Source organism: Hylobates moloch, unplaced genomic scaffold (genome assembly GCF_009828535.3).
Source record: "Hylobates moloch isolate HMO894 unplaced genomic scaffold, HMol_V3 SCAFFOLD_12, whole genome shotgun sequence".
Lineage (NCBI taxonomy): Eukaryota > Metazoa > Chordata > Mammalia > Primates > Hylobatidae > Hylobates > Hylobates moloch.
Window position 1 is genome coordinate 94,536,391 of NW_026652287.1, and position 15,224 is coordinate 94,551,614.

The window sequence follows — 15,224 nt, forward strand, 5'->3', positions numbered from 1 at the left end:
AGAATGAGATAAAAACAGAAGATAAAAATAAAAGATAAAGGACTTCTGGAGAAAGAAGCCCTGTCTCTAAGGGCCTAGCAAGTGAGGGGTTCATACCTGCCCATGTGGGAAAAAGCAAACAGCAGATAAGCCCTGGATCTGCCGGGAGAGAAGGGAGAGTGCCCTTCTCTGTGCTGGCTGATACAGCGGGGAGACCGACGTACTGCTCAGCATGGCCCCACAGCGGGGTACCTTTGTGCATTCTCCCAGAAGAACAGCAGCTTTTCTATCAGAAACAAGTGGGGTTGTGTCCTCATGTTTCCGGAGACTGGAGTTGCTCGTGTGTTCTCGCAAGAGACAGCGCAGGGTTTGAAATATGGAGGACAATGTGGACCCGCAACAAACTACCAACACTGGAGAGGAGCCCCTGGATGTGATCGGGCTCAGCCTAGATGAGCGAGTTTATGTGAAAATGAGAAATGACCGAGAGCTTCAAGGCAGATCACATGCTTATGATCAACATTTAAATATGATCTTGGGAGATGAGGAAGAAACCGCGACTACGATAGAAATTGATGAAGAAACATACGAAGAGATACATAAATCAAGGAAACAGAATATTCCAATGCTCTTCCTCCTGGGAGATGGTCGTGCTGGTTGCCCCTCCATTGACAGTTGGCTGAAACAATTTGTCCTGTATGGAAAATAGGAGACTTTGTACAGTAGCCTTTCTAAATGTACAAGACATTCAAAAGAGAAACCTGCATACATTCTGATATTAAGAAATAATTCTGGGGATTCTCCCACGTCTGAAATGAACTGATTTGCAGATAATTCACAACTTCTTAAGCTAAATGGCATTTTAATTTTTCTAAAGCTCTTCCAATAAATATGACCACCAAGATGCAGAGCTCTTTTTCAGGACTTGTTTTGCTCTGTTATTCTTACAGACAATTTCTGATTTTTTTTCTTTAAATTAAAATTGGTGTTTCCTCGTAGAAAAAAAAAAAAAAGAAATATATAAGACACAGTGGCTGGGTGCGGTGGCTCACACCTGTAATCTCAGCATTTTGGGAGGGGAGATTGCTTGAGCCCAGGAGTTCGAAAACAGCCTGGGCAACATGGTGAAACCCTGTCTCTACCAAAAAAACAAACTCAAAATTAGCCAGGCCTGGTGGCATGCACTTGTAATTCTGACTACTCAGGAGGTTGAGACAGGAGGGTCAGGAGCTTGGGAGGTGGAGGTTGCAGTGAGCACAAATCGTGCCACTGCACTCCAGCCTGGCAGCCTGGGCAACAGAGGGAGACCCTGTCTCTAAATATATATATATATATATATATTATATATATATATGAGAGATACCCCTAGCCCATCTCCCTCTTGCTATCCTGGGGTCACACTTGACATGCACTTGCAAAATGTCTAGCGAGAGTCAGTGAACAGGGAACCCAGGGAAGCTAACTGAACCACCGGATCCCAGCATCCTTGCTAACAGAGCTAACCTATACCGGAAAAATAACTCCAGACTCCAGAGGCTGGATAAGGCTCCTTGTCATCTGTTACTAGAAACATATTAATACCTTCATGGGACACCTACACAGAATATTCAATACCTACATTTGCTAGAAGAAAGCTGCACTTTCCCTCACTGCGTGCTGGAGAGGAAAAATCTTAAGGACCTTCATATGGTATCCAGAAGGACATTTTATTAGGACAGTGTCTTAGTACAGTGTTTGTTCTAATTTGTTTAGACAAGGAACATTTCCTTTCATAGTTCAGGTCTGACAATAGCACACTCTGAACTTTAAATAAGTGCACCGTGTACAGCACGGAAACTGAGTCAATAGTTTTGCCATAAAGGTTTTATTCCTCACATCCCCCCTTCTTCCTCTCTTGGCATCACTGACAAAAGAAATTCTGTAGCCTCAAGAATTCTATTTCTGGCAGGGCGCAGTGGCTCACACTTGTAATCTAAGTACTTTGGGAGGCTGAGGCAGGTGGATCACTTGAGGTCAGGAGTTCGAGACCAGCCTGGCCAACATGGTGAAACCCTGTCTCTACTAAAAACGCAAAAAAAAAAAATGAGCCGGGTGTGGTGGCAGGCACCTGTAATCCCAGCTACTCGGGAGGCTGAGGCAGGAGAATCACTTGGACCCTGGAGGCAGAGGCTGCAGTGAGCCAAGATTGCGCCACTGCATTTGGGCCTGGACAACAGGCTCCATCTCAAAAAAAAAAAAAAAAAAAAAAAAATTCTATTCCTGAGAGCAGGTAAATTAAAATCTCATTACTCTGGAATTACGGATCATTTGGAACAGGAGCTAGAATACACGTATCTTTGATGGCCCAATCCTTTCTCCAGACACTGCAAATTAATAGTGTAAAGGAGATTAGGCAGTGTTTATGAGTCTCAAAAACAAATTCTTCAAGCATCCTCAAGCACTCACAAACACCTGATACTGTAATTAGAAATAATTATCTTCGGCCAGGTGTGATGGCTCATGCCTGTAATCCCAACACTTTGGGAGGCTGAGGTGGGCAGATCACCTGAGCTCAGGAGTTCGAGACTAGCCTGGCCAACATGGCGAAACTCTGTCTCTAATAAAAATAGAAAAATTAGTCAGGCACGGTGGCAGGTGCCTGTAATCCCAGCTAATCGAAAGACTGAGGCAGGAGAATCGCTTGAACCTGGGAGGTGGAGGTTACAGTAAGCAGAGATCGCACCACTGCACTCCAGCCTGGGTGACAGAGCAAGACTCTGTCTCAAAAGAAAAAAAAAAAAAAAAGAGCCAGGCATGGTGGCGGGTGCCTGTAATCCCAGCTACTCAGGAGGCTGAGGCAGAAGAATCACTTGGACCCTGGAGGCAGAGGTTGCAGTGAGCCAAGACTGTGCCACTGCATTCAAGCCTGGACAACAGGCTCCATCTAAAAACAAAAAAGAAGAAGAAGAAGAAGAATTCTATTTCCTGAGAGCAGGTAAAGTAAAATCTCGTCACTCTAGAATTAGGGATCATTTGGAACAGGGGCTAGAATACACATATCTTTCATGGCCCAATCCTTTCTCCAGACACTGCAAATTAATAGTGTAAAGGAGATTAGGCAGTGTTTAAGATTCTGAAAAACAAATTCTTCAAGCATCCTCGAGCACTCACAAACACTTGATACTGTAATTAGAAATAATTATCTTCTCATTAAGCCTCTACCAGGAAACAGTGGTAATCTACTTTGAGTTACATGCACTTAAAAAATGTTACCTTTCTTCAAAACAGCTTATAAATCACACTTCCAATAAATACAAACTAATCCTTTAAAAAATTAGTCTGACCTGGTAAAGATTTCTACGTACTAAATCTACGTAAGAATTAGAGGGGGAGAAAGGCCAGATTCAACAAGAATGTCCCTTGAAAAGTAGAAAGGAAGGCTATGGTGATGAAAATAGACCAACCTTACATGAGCACCAATTGCAAGGCAAGGACAGCCACAGGCCCTGGGGAGGAAACTGTGGAGGGATGTGAGGCAACACCCAAGAAAGGCAACTTCTGAGAGGAGCAGGGAGTCTCTGGGGACCCTGCGTACCTTGAAAACAAGCAAGTTTGGGAAAGGGAAGTGTACATTTATTTAATATTTGCCCCTTACCTCTCCAGGCCTGGGAACTAAGAACCATGCCTTTTAAATTTAAACACACACACACACACACACACACACGTCTCTCACTCTGTCACCCAGGCTGGAGTGCAGTGATGCAATTACTAGCTCACTGCAACCTTGAACTCCTGGGCTCAAGCAATCCTCTCGCCTTAACCTCCCAAAGTGTTGGGATTACAGGCGTGAGCCACCGTGTCTGGCAGAACCAGGCCTAATCTTAGGACTAAACACAGAACAAATGTCCACTGAAGCTTTTAGTTCCTAACTCAGAAGGAGAGAAGGGGTGATCAAGAGCTGCTGGGCACTAAACTTAAGGTCTTTTGGGGGCAGTTCTGGAAAATTTCCCATCCATGCTTGTTCATTCCCATAGGTTTCTGGCAGTGTCTGTCAGTAAAACCTCCCCAGGAAGAGGGGAAGCCAGCAAGGAAGGGGATGTGGGAATATCGAGTTTACTATGGGAGAACTGCCCCTAGGAAAAACGAGTCTCCGAGGCCCTTAGAGAGCAGAGCAAAGAGGCCAAGCCTGGGAGCAGAGGGTCTGCCTACGGCCCTGCCCTGGCAGCCCAGTCTTCTACATTTCCCATCACATTCATTCACCACCTCACTTACCCCTAAAACACACAGGGTGGGCCTTCTTAGAAGGGACCTGTACTTAGTGTAAGTTTCTAAACGACAGTTACAAATCCAGCACCTGTCTTGCAGAGTCTTTCGGCATCTCCAGACTGAACGAACTCATCAGGCCATGCTGTGTTCATTATAGGCACCCTGCACAAAAGGGAAAGTAACTTGTCTCCTAAAGTATAGCTTCCTAGATAAATAAGTGAATATAACAAGGGTGTGCAGTGTTATCTATCAGATAACAATAATTGTTTCCCTTTTTGCCTCGGATGCTAGGAAATTCAGAATCAAACTTAGTGTAACTGTTAGACCTGGTGATCAGCCTATTTGTTTTCCCCTCCTTTTTTGACTTTTGGATATTAGCACTACTCTAACTATATTTTCCATGTGTCTTATCATAATCGTAATCTTAGTGGAAAGAGGTGGGTATACTTTAACCTGCTTATTAAGAGGCTAGATATGTCATCTTGCCCAGAGATGAACACTATATTAGCATTCCTATGTTTAATAGGGGGAATGTGGTGAAACATACCCAGCTTATGAACCTGCACTGCAACTTCCCCATCCCCATTCCTAGGGCATCCAGAGAAAGCCACATAGTGGTCACAACTTGGCTCATGTCCTTTGAAAAGTTGCTATGTAAGACTGAGCCAGGAAATAGCGTTTGGTACTGGAGCCCCAAAGTGCATTCCCAAAGCATATGCAAGGCTCATAATTCAATCTTTCTCTGAGGGTGAGGGTTTCATTTATTTTTGGTAGTATAACAAATACTGGGGGGGAAAACATATACGGGATGATTTGCAGTACAGAATTTTCTTATAAATGGATCAGAATACTACAAGCTATCAGACAAGGCTTAGAAATAACTAGCTATTCAAGAGTAGAAGAAAAACTGATCAACAGTCATTTGTTTCCCTTTTGCGATGCTGAAGCTAATTTTGTGCAGTTTTCTTTTTCTAATATAAGCCAGCAGTATTATCACCAAATAGCAATTAGAACTAAAAAGCTGCCTTTAGTTGTATCAAAATAATAGAGCATTCCACTTAAAGAAAAAAAATGTCCAGGTAAAGTACATTCAATCGATATTTTGGTACAGTATTTATTTCTGGCATGGAAAAACAGCCTTACTTTGAAGTTGTGCTCGGCCTTCAAATGAGGCCATCAACATAAAAACTGATTTCCTTTTTTTTTTTTTTTTTTTTTGAGACGGAGTCTCGCTCTGTTGCCCAGGCTGGAGTGCAGTGGCGCGATCTCGGCTCGCTGCAAGCTCCGCCTCCCGGGTTCACGCCATTCTCCTGCCTCAACCTCTCCGAGTAGCTGGGACTACAGGCGCCCGCCACCTTGCCCGGCTAATTTTTTTTTTTTTTGTATTTTTTAGTAGAGACGGGGTTTCACCGTGGTCTCGATCTCCTGACCTCATGATCCGCCCGCCTCGGCCTCCCAAAGTGCTGGGATTACAAGCATAAGCCACCGCGCCCGGCTAAAAACTGATTTCCTTGGGTTGAATAAAATCATCTTTTCAAAAGATAAATCAGATTATACCCTGTTCTTTCCCAAAGATCTTTAATGTTCCCTAAAGTGTGAAATACTTAACAAATAATTTAAGGCTCTCTTGATCAGGGTCCTATCCTAGTCATTTTCCAGCAGGTCCATCCATCATGATGTTTTGAGCACATCTATGTATAGCCCCTAGGGTAAGGCTGGACCTTTATATACACCCTCCTTTAATCCTCATATCTCCATGTCATTAGCTTTGCCTTGCAGATTTGAAAGTGGGAGGCATCAAATAAGTTATGGTGACAGCTAAGAACACACAGAGCCAGGATTTGTACTAATGTCTAGTTTTTAACCTCCATCTTATTCCATGTGTGTGACGAGCTAGTTACACCTGAACACTGCGTGCACTTTGCTATTTCTGTGTCTGTTCCTCACCCTAGCATGGTCTCTTTCCCAATTCACCTTTCAAGGACCAAGTCAAACAATATCTCTTCCACAGAGGTTCTCCCACCCCCATGCCCAGCTAGGAATGAATGCTTCCTTTGTGCTTCCCCCAGTTTGCACTGACTCCTCATACAGTGCTTATCCTTCCAGGTATGACAGGTGTTTGAATAACACATTTGTTCCTCCAACATTTGGATGCCTCCTTGGAGAGAGGGATCATCTATCATCTACTAGGCCACCTGTGTCTGCTCCACACTCTTTCCTCAATAGGACCTTAGTGCTTATTAAGTGAATCAGTTGTTGACTAGCAGCCAACTAGGGCAGCCAGTTATTTAGGGACAAGTGGCTGGTTGTTTACATTTGCTCAGCTGTTTGCGATGAGATCAAGAAGAACCTGCAACTGAGGTGCTGGGTTGCTTTCAAAATAGACCGGACAGGCCAGGCGTAGTGGCTGACGCCTGTAATCCCAGCACTTTGGGAGGCCGAGACGGGCGGATCACGAGGTCAGGAGATCGAGACCATCCTGGCTAACACGGTGAAACCCCGTCTCTACTAAAAATACAAAAAATTAGCCGGGCGTGGTGGCGGGCGCCTGTAGTCCCAGCTACTCGGGAGGCTGAGGCAGGAGAATGGCGTGAACCCCAGGGGGCGGAGTCTGCAGTGAGCCGAGATTGCGCCACTGCACTCCAGCCTGGGCGACAGCGAGACTCCGTCTCACAAAAAAAACAAAAAACAAAAAACAAAAACAGACCGGACCGTGAATGGTTCATGGCTTGCGACACATGTGAGAGGTCAAATTGGAAACTGATGTGTTTCATGGCTCTTCACTGCTCCAAGCAGAAGATAGGTAATCAATTACCAAACGATAAATATTGCCAGGCATGGTGGCTCATGCCTATAATCCCAGCACTTTGGGAGGCAGAGGCAGGAGGATCACTTGAGCCCAGGAGTTTGAGACCAGCCTGGGCAACACAGTAAGTCCCTGTCTCTATCAAAAAAAAAAAAAAATTAGCCAGGCCTGGTGGCGTGCCTGTAGTCACAGCTACTCAGGAGGCAGAGGTGGGAGGACTGATTGAGCCCAGGAGTTTGAGGCTGCAGTGAACTATGATTGCTCCCTTGCACTCCAGCCTGGGTGACAAAGCCAGACTCTGTCTCTAAGAAAGAAAAAGAAAAAGAAAAAAAAAAATTAAGATCTCCCACGTACAGAATATGCAGGTATGATCCTTTCCTCCCTAAGGGCCCTTTTCCCTGTGGGGACCAGCATAATTGTGGCAGACAGCTCAGGTGTCTCCTCCTTTGGACACACCCACATGTTCTGACCCAATCCATTATTTGTGATGGCTTAAGGAAGCAGTCTTAAATAATTTCTCAGGCCAGGTGCAGTGGCTCAGGCCTGTAATCCCAGCACTTTGGGAGGCTGAGGCGGGCGGATCACCTGAGGTCAGGAGTTCGAGACCAGCCTGGTCCAACATGGCGAAACCCCGTCTCTACTAAAAATACAAAAACTAGCCGGGAATGGTGGTACATGCCTATAATCCCAGCTACTCAGGGGGGCTGAGGCAGGAGAATTGCTTGAACCTGGGGGGCGGAGGTTGCAGTGAGCCAAGATCGTGCCATTGCACTCCAGCCTGGACAACACAGAGAGACCCTGTCTCAAAAAATAAATAATAAAAATAAAATAATTTCTCTAACGCACCAGCAAGGTTCTGAAATGTAGTTTCTTGTCACTTAGGAAATCACAATTTGATAGAACATGAACACAGAGTTCTTTCACCCTCCAAAGTCCGAGAAGGCAACGACTTGTTTAAAGGACACAAGCAGGCCTCAAGAAGAATGGCTCAAGAGAGGACAGAATCTTGCCAAGATCATTCAAGTTTACCAGAAAAGAGAAGCCACCAGTTACTAAAGACTTATCAGCATCAAATAACTTCCTAAATGTTTCTGGTACCTTATTTTATTTTTCCTTTCAAGAATCTGATATTAGAATTAAAACTCCCATCTTCTCAGAAAAGTGACTTACTAGGACTCAAAGCTAATAAGTGGCAGAGCCATGTGATTCCAGCCAAGGTGCACCTGACTCCAGGAATATCCTACCTTTTCTTGAGCTCTTTCTGTGTATGCCAGACCATTTATCACACATATACCTGTTTCCTATAACACCTAAAACCCCTCAAATCTACTTAGTTTACTCAAATCATTGTGCTACCATTAAATACTGCAAATGTGAAAAATATGTATGATAGAGAAACCAGAAGAGCAAAAACAGACTCCTTTAGACTCCTTGATGCCATGAGGCAATTACTGGAGATGTTCTCAATTTGGCATTCATAAGCAGGAGAAGAAACGAGCTTAAATCCCAAGATACCTTGCATAATAAAAAATGTGGGTTACTTCTGTTTTACCCACTACCAAAGATCCTCCAGGCCAGCTTATACATAAACTCCCTCTTTGGCTAAAGCCCCAGTAGGTTCTACAGTCATTAAATGCTCTGCTGTCAATAAGAGGAGGCTTTCTTCTCCCACAGCCACAGACGTTTAAAGGCTCCAAAGATTCGTGTTTCAGGCAGAGAACAATCCTCCTCCAAGATCACACTGTTTTGTGATCTGGGATAAAAGAAATGACAAAGAAATAAAATGAATGGTGGGCTGTGATTTTAAAGATAAACACTGTATCATGACCCTTCTTAGAACCTAAGTCTATATTTGGGTTGCCTATATTTCTAAAACACAGGCAACAGACTTCCAGGACCCACTCACAACACTCGCAGCAACCAGGCAGCTCAGACCTCATGGGAAAGCTCTGATTCCAGAGCCATGTATCCTAAATAAAGGTTTGCTTCCAGGGTGGTAGCGTAAGTTAGTGGTTAAAGGCACAGATTTCAGAGCCAGACTGCCTAGGTTCAACACTGCCATGTGAATTGCCTCATCTTGGGCAAGTTACTTTCTCTATGCCTTCATTTTCTCATCTGTAAAATGAGGATGGCAGTATCTACTAGTTCACAGTGTGACTGTGAGGATTACAGGAATTCATGATAGGGTCTTGTACAGAGTAAGTGCTATAAGTGTTGGCCATGGTTTATTAAACCTAATATACCCCAGATAGGTGGGTTCTTCAGAAGACTCCAGAGCCAAGAACAGTGATGCTGCTGTCACCATCATCAAGCTCTTTCAACAGAAGCCAATCATTGTCCCCATTGCCCCCACATGCATGGAGTGTTTGTGTGTACACAACCTGCTGCTTATCTATGCATCTTGCAGCAGAAAGGAGGGTGAAGAGTGGAGAACAGGGTCTCAAATTCATACCAGGAGGTCCCTTAAGAATCAAGTTTCAATGAACCCGAACAGGAAAGATAATTTTTAAAAGATACCGCCCCCCAAACACACACACACACACACAAGCCTAAGATACTGCTTTACAGAGTCTCACCTGGTATTTAATTTGACTTGTATAAAGGTACTTTATGTAAAATGACTAAACTTTACATTCTCAACAGCCAGCTCTTAATGCTTTTATAATTGTCATGAGTTTTCTATGTTGCTATTTTCAGTAAAACTAGGACTCTGAAGTAAGACCCTAAAGACAGATGTCTAACATTTTCCACCTCCAAATCTTTAAGCAAAACAAGAGAAAATCGTATTAGAAAGACAACATATCTAATGATTATAACTTGCTACTTCCTCTATAAAACCTCCTTAGCCTACTTTTTGAGAGTATTATGGCACGACCAGCCACAGTGGCATGTGCCTGTAGCCCCAGCTACGCAGGAAGCCGAGCCAGGAGGATCGTTTGAGCCCAAGAGTTGGAGGCCAGCCTGGGTAACACAGCAAGATCCCATCTCTAAAAAAAGGAGTGGGGGTGGGGGAAGAGAGAGAGAGGGAGAGAGAGAAAATGAATGAATATGAATTACGCTTGGAAGCTTGTTTTTACAGATATTATGTTGGGGGTTTGGGGACTGGGTTATACTTAATTCCATGACCTTAGGGGTAAACGGCATAATTATTTTATTGATGTTCTCTCTCCTTCATCTCTTCTTTAAAACTGTCACCAATTTTTTTTTTGGCTTGGTAGTTTCTCTCCAGATTAACCCTTCCTTGCTACCCTCAGGGCCATCTATCTTAATCCACATCCTCATTTCCTATCTCACCTATAGCAAGGGCACCAGTTTAACTGGGTTTCCTTGTTTTCAGTGTTCTATTCCTTCCATCTAGTCTATAGGAAGTCATTACACTGATCTTCTAAACTCCCACTTCCATCACATTAAAACACTGCTTAAGATGTTCAATGATTCTTCCTTTAATAAGGAGATTGGATTCCTCCCCTTGCTGGTACTTAAGCCCTGAGTAATTTTTCCTATTCAACTTCCAACGTCTTCCTCCTTCCTTCACCATCCACCAAGTGGATCTCAGCACTGTGGTACATGCACATATTTCTGGACTTTGTTTCACCTCAATACTGACACCATTCCCTTCTGGCCACAGCAACTCAAGGCCTCTGTCATATCCAAATCCTACCATTCCTTCAAGATCTCTTCCATGAGGCCTTTCCAAAGGACTTCTTCTCCTTCCTGATCCATTTTGGCTCTTATGTATACTGTTAGGTGGGTTCCTCTTTGTTTTATCATCTTTGCTGGGTTTTTTACTAGTTACTGAAAGCATTCACTTTCTCAGGTACCATACAACACTCAGCATAGAACGCACAGTATCACTGAGAAGCAAATACCTATATACGAATCCAATTTCTCTATGCCATAACCCAGTGTATTACAAATTCTGAATGAGACATCCAAGAAATACATGTTTACCAATATATACATACATATGTATGTGCACATATACATGCACACACCTAATTGAAACACAAGTTTTGTAAAATACTACTTATCTTTACTACACACAATGTAACTGTATTTACAGTTACCTAATTTTCTGGACAACTGGATATTAGAAGTTATAATTACTTTTGTTAATTTTATTATGTAGAAAAAGTCCTTGTTTGCAGATACATATTAGAAACAAAGTGCCCTGGCCGGGCGCAGTGGCTCATGCCTGTAATCCCAACACTTTGGGAGGCTGAGGCGGGCAGATCACTTGAGGCCAGGCGTTCGAGACCAGCCTGGCCAACATGGTGAAAGCCCATCTCTACTAAAAATACAAAAATTAGCTGGGCATGATGTTAGATGCCTGTGATCCCAGCTACTCAGGGGGATGCTGAGGCATGAGAATCACTTGAACCTGGGAGGCGGAGACTGCAGTGAGCCGAGATCATGCCATTACACTCGCTACACTCCAGCCTGGGCAACAGAGCGAGGCTGTGTCTGAAAAAACAAAAAAGAAGGCTGGGCGCAGTGGCTCATTCCTGTAATCCCAACACTGTGGGGGGCCGAGGTGGGTGGATCACATGAGGTCAGGAGTTTAAGACCAGCCTGGCCAACCCTATCTCTACTAAAAAATTGGCTGAGCATGGTGGTGCACGCCTGTAATCCCAGCTAATTGGGGAGGTTGGGAGAGGAGAATTGCTTGAACCCGGGAGGCAGAGGTTGCAGTGAACCGAGATTGTGCCACTGCACTCTAGCCTGGGTGACAGAGTGAGACCCAGTCTCAAAAAAAATAAATAAATAAATAAATAAAAGAAAAAAGAAAGTGACCTGATGTCTGTATATCACTTACTTTTAACAGGTTACAAACACACACAAAGAAAATAAGAACATTTTAAATTGCTGAATCTGGGTAAGGTAGATGAGTATTTGCTGTGATGTTCCTTCTGCATTTCCATATAAGAATATAAAGTGATAGTTGTTACTCATCAAATTTATTTCATGACCATAATCCTGTTTGAAAAACAGTGCGTTATAATTAGAAAAAAAGACAAGCCACGTGTCCCTGTGTTTGTTAATCATACTTAAGGAAGGCTCTAACATTCTGAAGAACGTTCTGTGGTTACTTCCTGGCCAATAAAGGATTTAATGTTCCATTGCTGAGTCTACTAATCTCTCCTTCAAAATCCTTTCTACGAAACTTCTGTGAATCATTACAACCTTAGCAGAAAGGTATAAGATTAGGGATTGGTTTTTTACTTGAAGAGATCACAGACTCAGAGCTTACCTTACCCTAAGACCTCCTATACTGAGAACAATCCTTGTGGTTTTCACAGGGCTTTAAAATAACTAAATCTAGGAACATCAAAAGTTCAAAACAGTGTGCTAAAACTGAAAATGCCATAGCAAACATGTGCACTGGTTACATTTTCCCCTTCCTTGTCCTTTAAGAATAGGTTTTAATAAAAGATGAAGTTCCATAAACAGTCAGTAACATCTCATTTAATTGATACTAAGGGAAGTATTCTAGGTAAGTGAATGAAATTTGTAGATAACTGAAACTTCAAGTCTTGCTAATTAGAGATTTCTAGATTTTCTTCTTTCTTTTAATTTTTTTTAGAGACAAGGTCTTGCCCTTGTTGCCCAGGCTAGCTTCCAACTCCTGGGCTCAAGTGATCTTCCTCAGTATCCCAAGTAACTGAGGCTACAGGCATGCAGCATCATGCCCAGGTGGATTTCTAAATTTCCAAGGTTGTTTTCCTGTTGACTATGGACATCCACATAATCAAGTTTGAATTGTGACACAGCAACAGTGACCTCAAGAAGACAACTGAACTAGATCACTCAGGGGACCTGGGATCCAATTAACCTTAGGTCCTCGTGAAGAAGCAAGGTGGCGGAACTCTGCAAACTCTAAGGGCCTTGCAGCTCTTATACGCAGCAGTTCTGTTACTAGTAGGTCTGTAAGGCTGGCACCCCGCATGCAAAATGCCAATAGTCTTGTACATAAAATTATTAGCACAGACCAACTAACACAAACTGAGTATTACTCTTTATAATGAATCTTATTTTTTATTTTTTTGAGACAGAGTCTTGCTCTGTCACCCAGGCTGGAGTGCAGTGGCGCAATCTCGGTTCACCGCAACCTCTGCCTCCCAGGCTCAAACAATTCTCATGCCTCAGCTTCCCGAGTACCTGGGATTACAGACATGCACCATCACGCCTGGCTAATTTTTGTATTTTTAGTAGAGATGGGGTTTTGCCATCTTGTATTTTAGTACAGACAGGGTTTTGCCATCTTGGCCAGGGTGGTCTTGAACTCCTGGCCTCATGTGATCTGCCTGCCTTGGTCTCCCAAAATGCTGGTATTATGGGCATGAGCCATCCCTTTACAATAAATCTTATTTACCTAAATAAAATTTAAGCAACAAGTCGTTAAAAACCATATGCAACAAAAGGAATGAAAAACTGTTCAACAAACAACCCAGACAAATCTCACGTGTGTAATACTTAATGAAAGAAGCCGCACACAAAAATGTGATGGTGTATGATTAGCGTGCTACAGAGGTGAGAAGAGTGGTACCCTTTGGGGGGAAGAAGGGGGTAGGGAGAATGATTCACCAGTAGGTGGCACCAGGGAGCACTGGGGTGCTAACAACATTGATCCAGGTGGCAGTTACTCACGGCATATACATAGGTAAAAATTATCCAACTGTACATTTAAGATGTATACACTTTACTGTAAGTGAAACCTCAAAAAAGTAATAAGATGCAAAAAAACTTAGATAACAAAAAAAGCAGGAGCTGTCAAAACTATTATCTTTATAGTACCTGTAACATTACAAATGCACAATGAATAAATGTTAACATACAGTATATTGCTCAATTCTAGCAGGAAAAAAAAAAACCCTTAAATTTCATTAGCATGTCAACTGTAATGCATTTTGTCAGCTCTTTAACATTTTTAAAGTTTCCCAAACTTTCATGACACTGCCTCATAAATATTTGTTTTTAGAATACAAAAGAGCCAATGAAAAAGAGCAGAAATCCACATCGTGTACTAGCAAGGCATTAATATCCATGGTTTAACTGAATACATCAGATTTAGATACAAAAATATGCAATTTAGAATTCTGCAAAATGCAGCAAAATCCTAATACCATGTTGATCCAGATTGCTAATGCCTTGTTTTATTACATAATAGTCATTTAGAAAGCCAATGTTTCTCAATGAGGCTGAATTTAACTAAAAGCACACAAAGTACAATTAGGGCTTGCTTACTTAGACCAAATTGTTTTTATGATGGCTAATGGGACTGATTAATTTAGGTTGCAAACCAAGCCCCCTAAAATACAGAAATGCTACTCGAAAATGTTTTTCTGGGCATCTTTTGTGAACTAAGTCCTGTGTTGAAAGAACTGGAGGCAGAGAAATATAAGCTCTGCCCTAAGAGGTCACTCTTGGGGCAGGGAGGCGTACAGAATTAAAAAATGTAACAAGGCCAGGTACAGTGGCTCACGCCTGTAATCCTAGCACACTGGGGGCCGAGGCAGGAGGATTACTTGAACCCAGCAGTTTGAGACCAGCTAGGGCACAATAATGAGACCCCATGTCTACCAAAAAAAAAAAAAACAAAAATGCTGCGTGTGGTAGTGTCTGTGGTCCCAGCTACTTGAGAGGCTGAGGTGGGAGGATTTCTTGAGCCTAAGAGGTCGAGGCTGCAGTGGGCCATGACTGTGCCACTGCACTTCAGCCTAGGTGACAGAGTGAGACTTCATCTCAAAAAAAAAGCAGTAATAAGAACTATAGGAACCAAGGGTAGGAAATAAGTTAAGCAGGGGGCTTCAATGAGAAGCTTCTGAGCAGGTGATAATTGGCTTAGAGGCGGCTCAAAAATCTGCTGAGAGCCTAGCAAGGAGCACATTGTATCTGCAGAAGGAAAAACTAGAATATGTATTTAGGAAACAAAGTTGGAGTGTCTAAAATTGAGAATGGCTAAATGGGTCATTCTAAATCAAGGCATGATTGAGGGCTGGGGCGAAAAAGAGGTGCATGGCAAGGCTCAGAAGAACACAGACAACCTGCAACAGGCTCTGCAAACCATGCTAGGCTCGACACCTGACCATGCAGACAAGGGGAAGTCAGGGATTTTAAAGCAGGTGGCATTTTTATAATCATGAAAATAAAATGCTGAGAAATAGAGAATTTGGAATATCAAAAAGAAAAGGAG

General features: G+C 42.9%; 1 protein-coding gene and 1 pseudogene across 12 annotated transcripts in view; one reads left to right on the forward strand and one right to left on the reverse strand.

Moving 5' to 3' along the window:
- The window catches only part of TMCC3 (transmembrane and coiled-coil domain family 3), a 298,732-nt gene that overhangs the window by 23,296 nt on the left and 260,212 nt on the right, over positions 1 to 15,224 (reverse strand). For 3 of the 12 annotated variants that reach the window (XM_058425991.1, XM_032170923.2, XM_032170925.2), the window contains one exon: positions 8,546 to 8,783. The exons of the other annotated variants lie outside the window; for them this stretch is intronic. The gene's annotated coding sequence lies outside the window, so the exon portion shown is untranslated. The remainder of the gene's footprint in view (positions 1 to 8,545; positions 8,784 to 15,224) is intronic. 12 annotated transcript variants of the gene reach the window in all.
- LOC116479106 (U6 snRNA-associated Sm-like protein LSm3) lies at positions 356 to 662 on the forward strand (annotated as a pseudogene).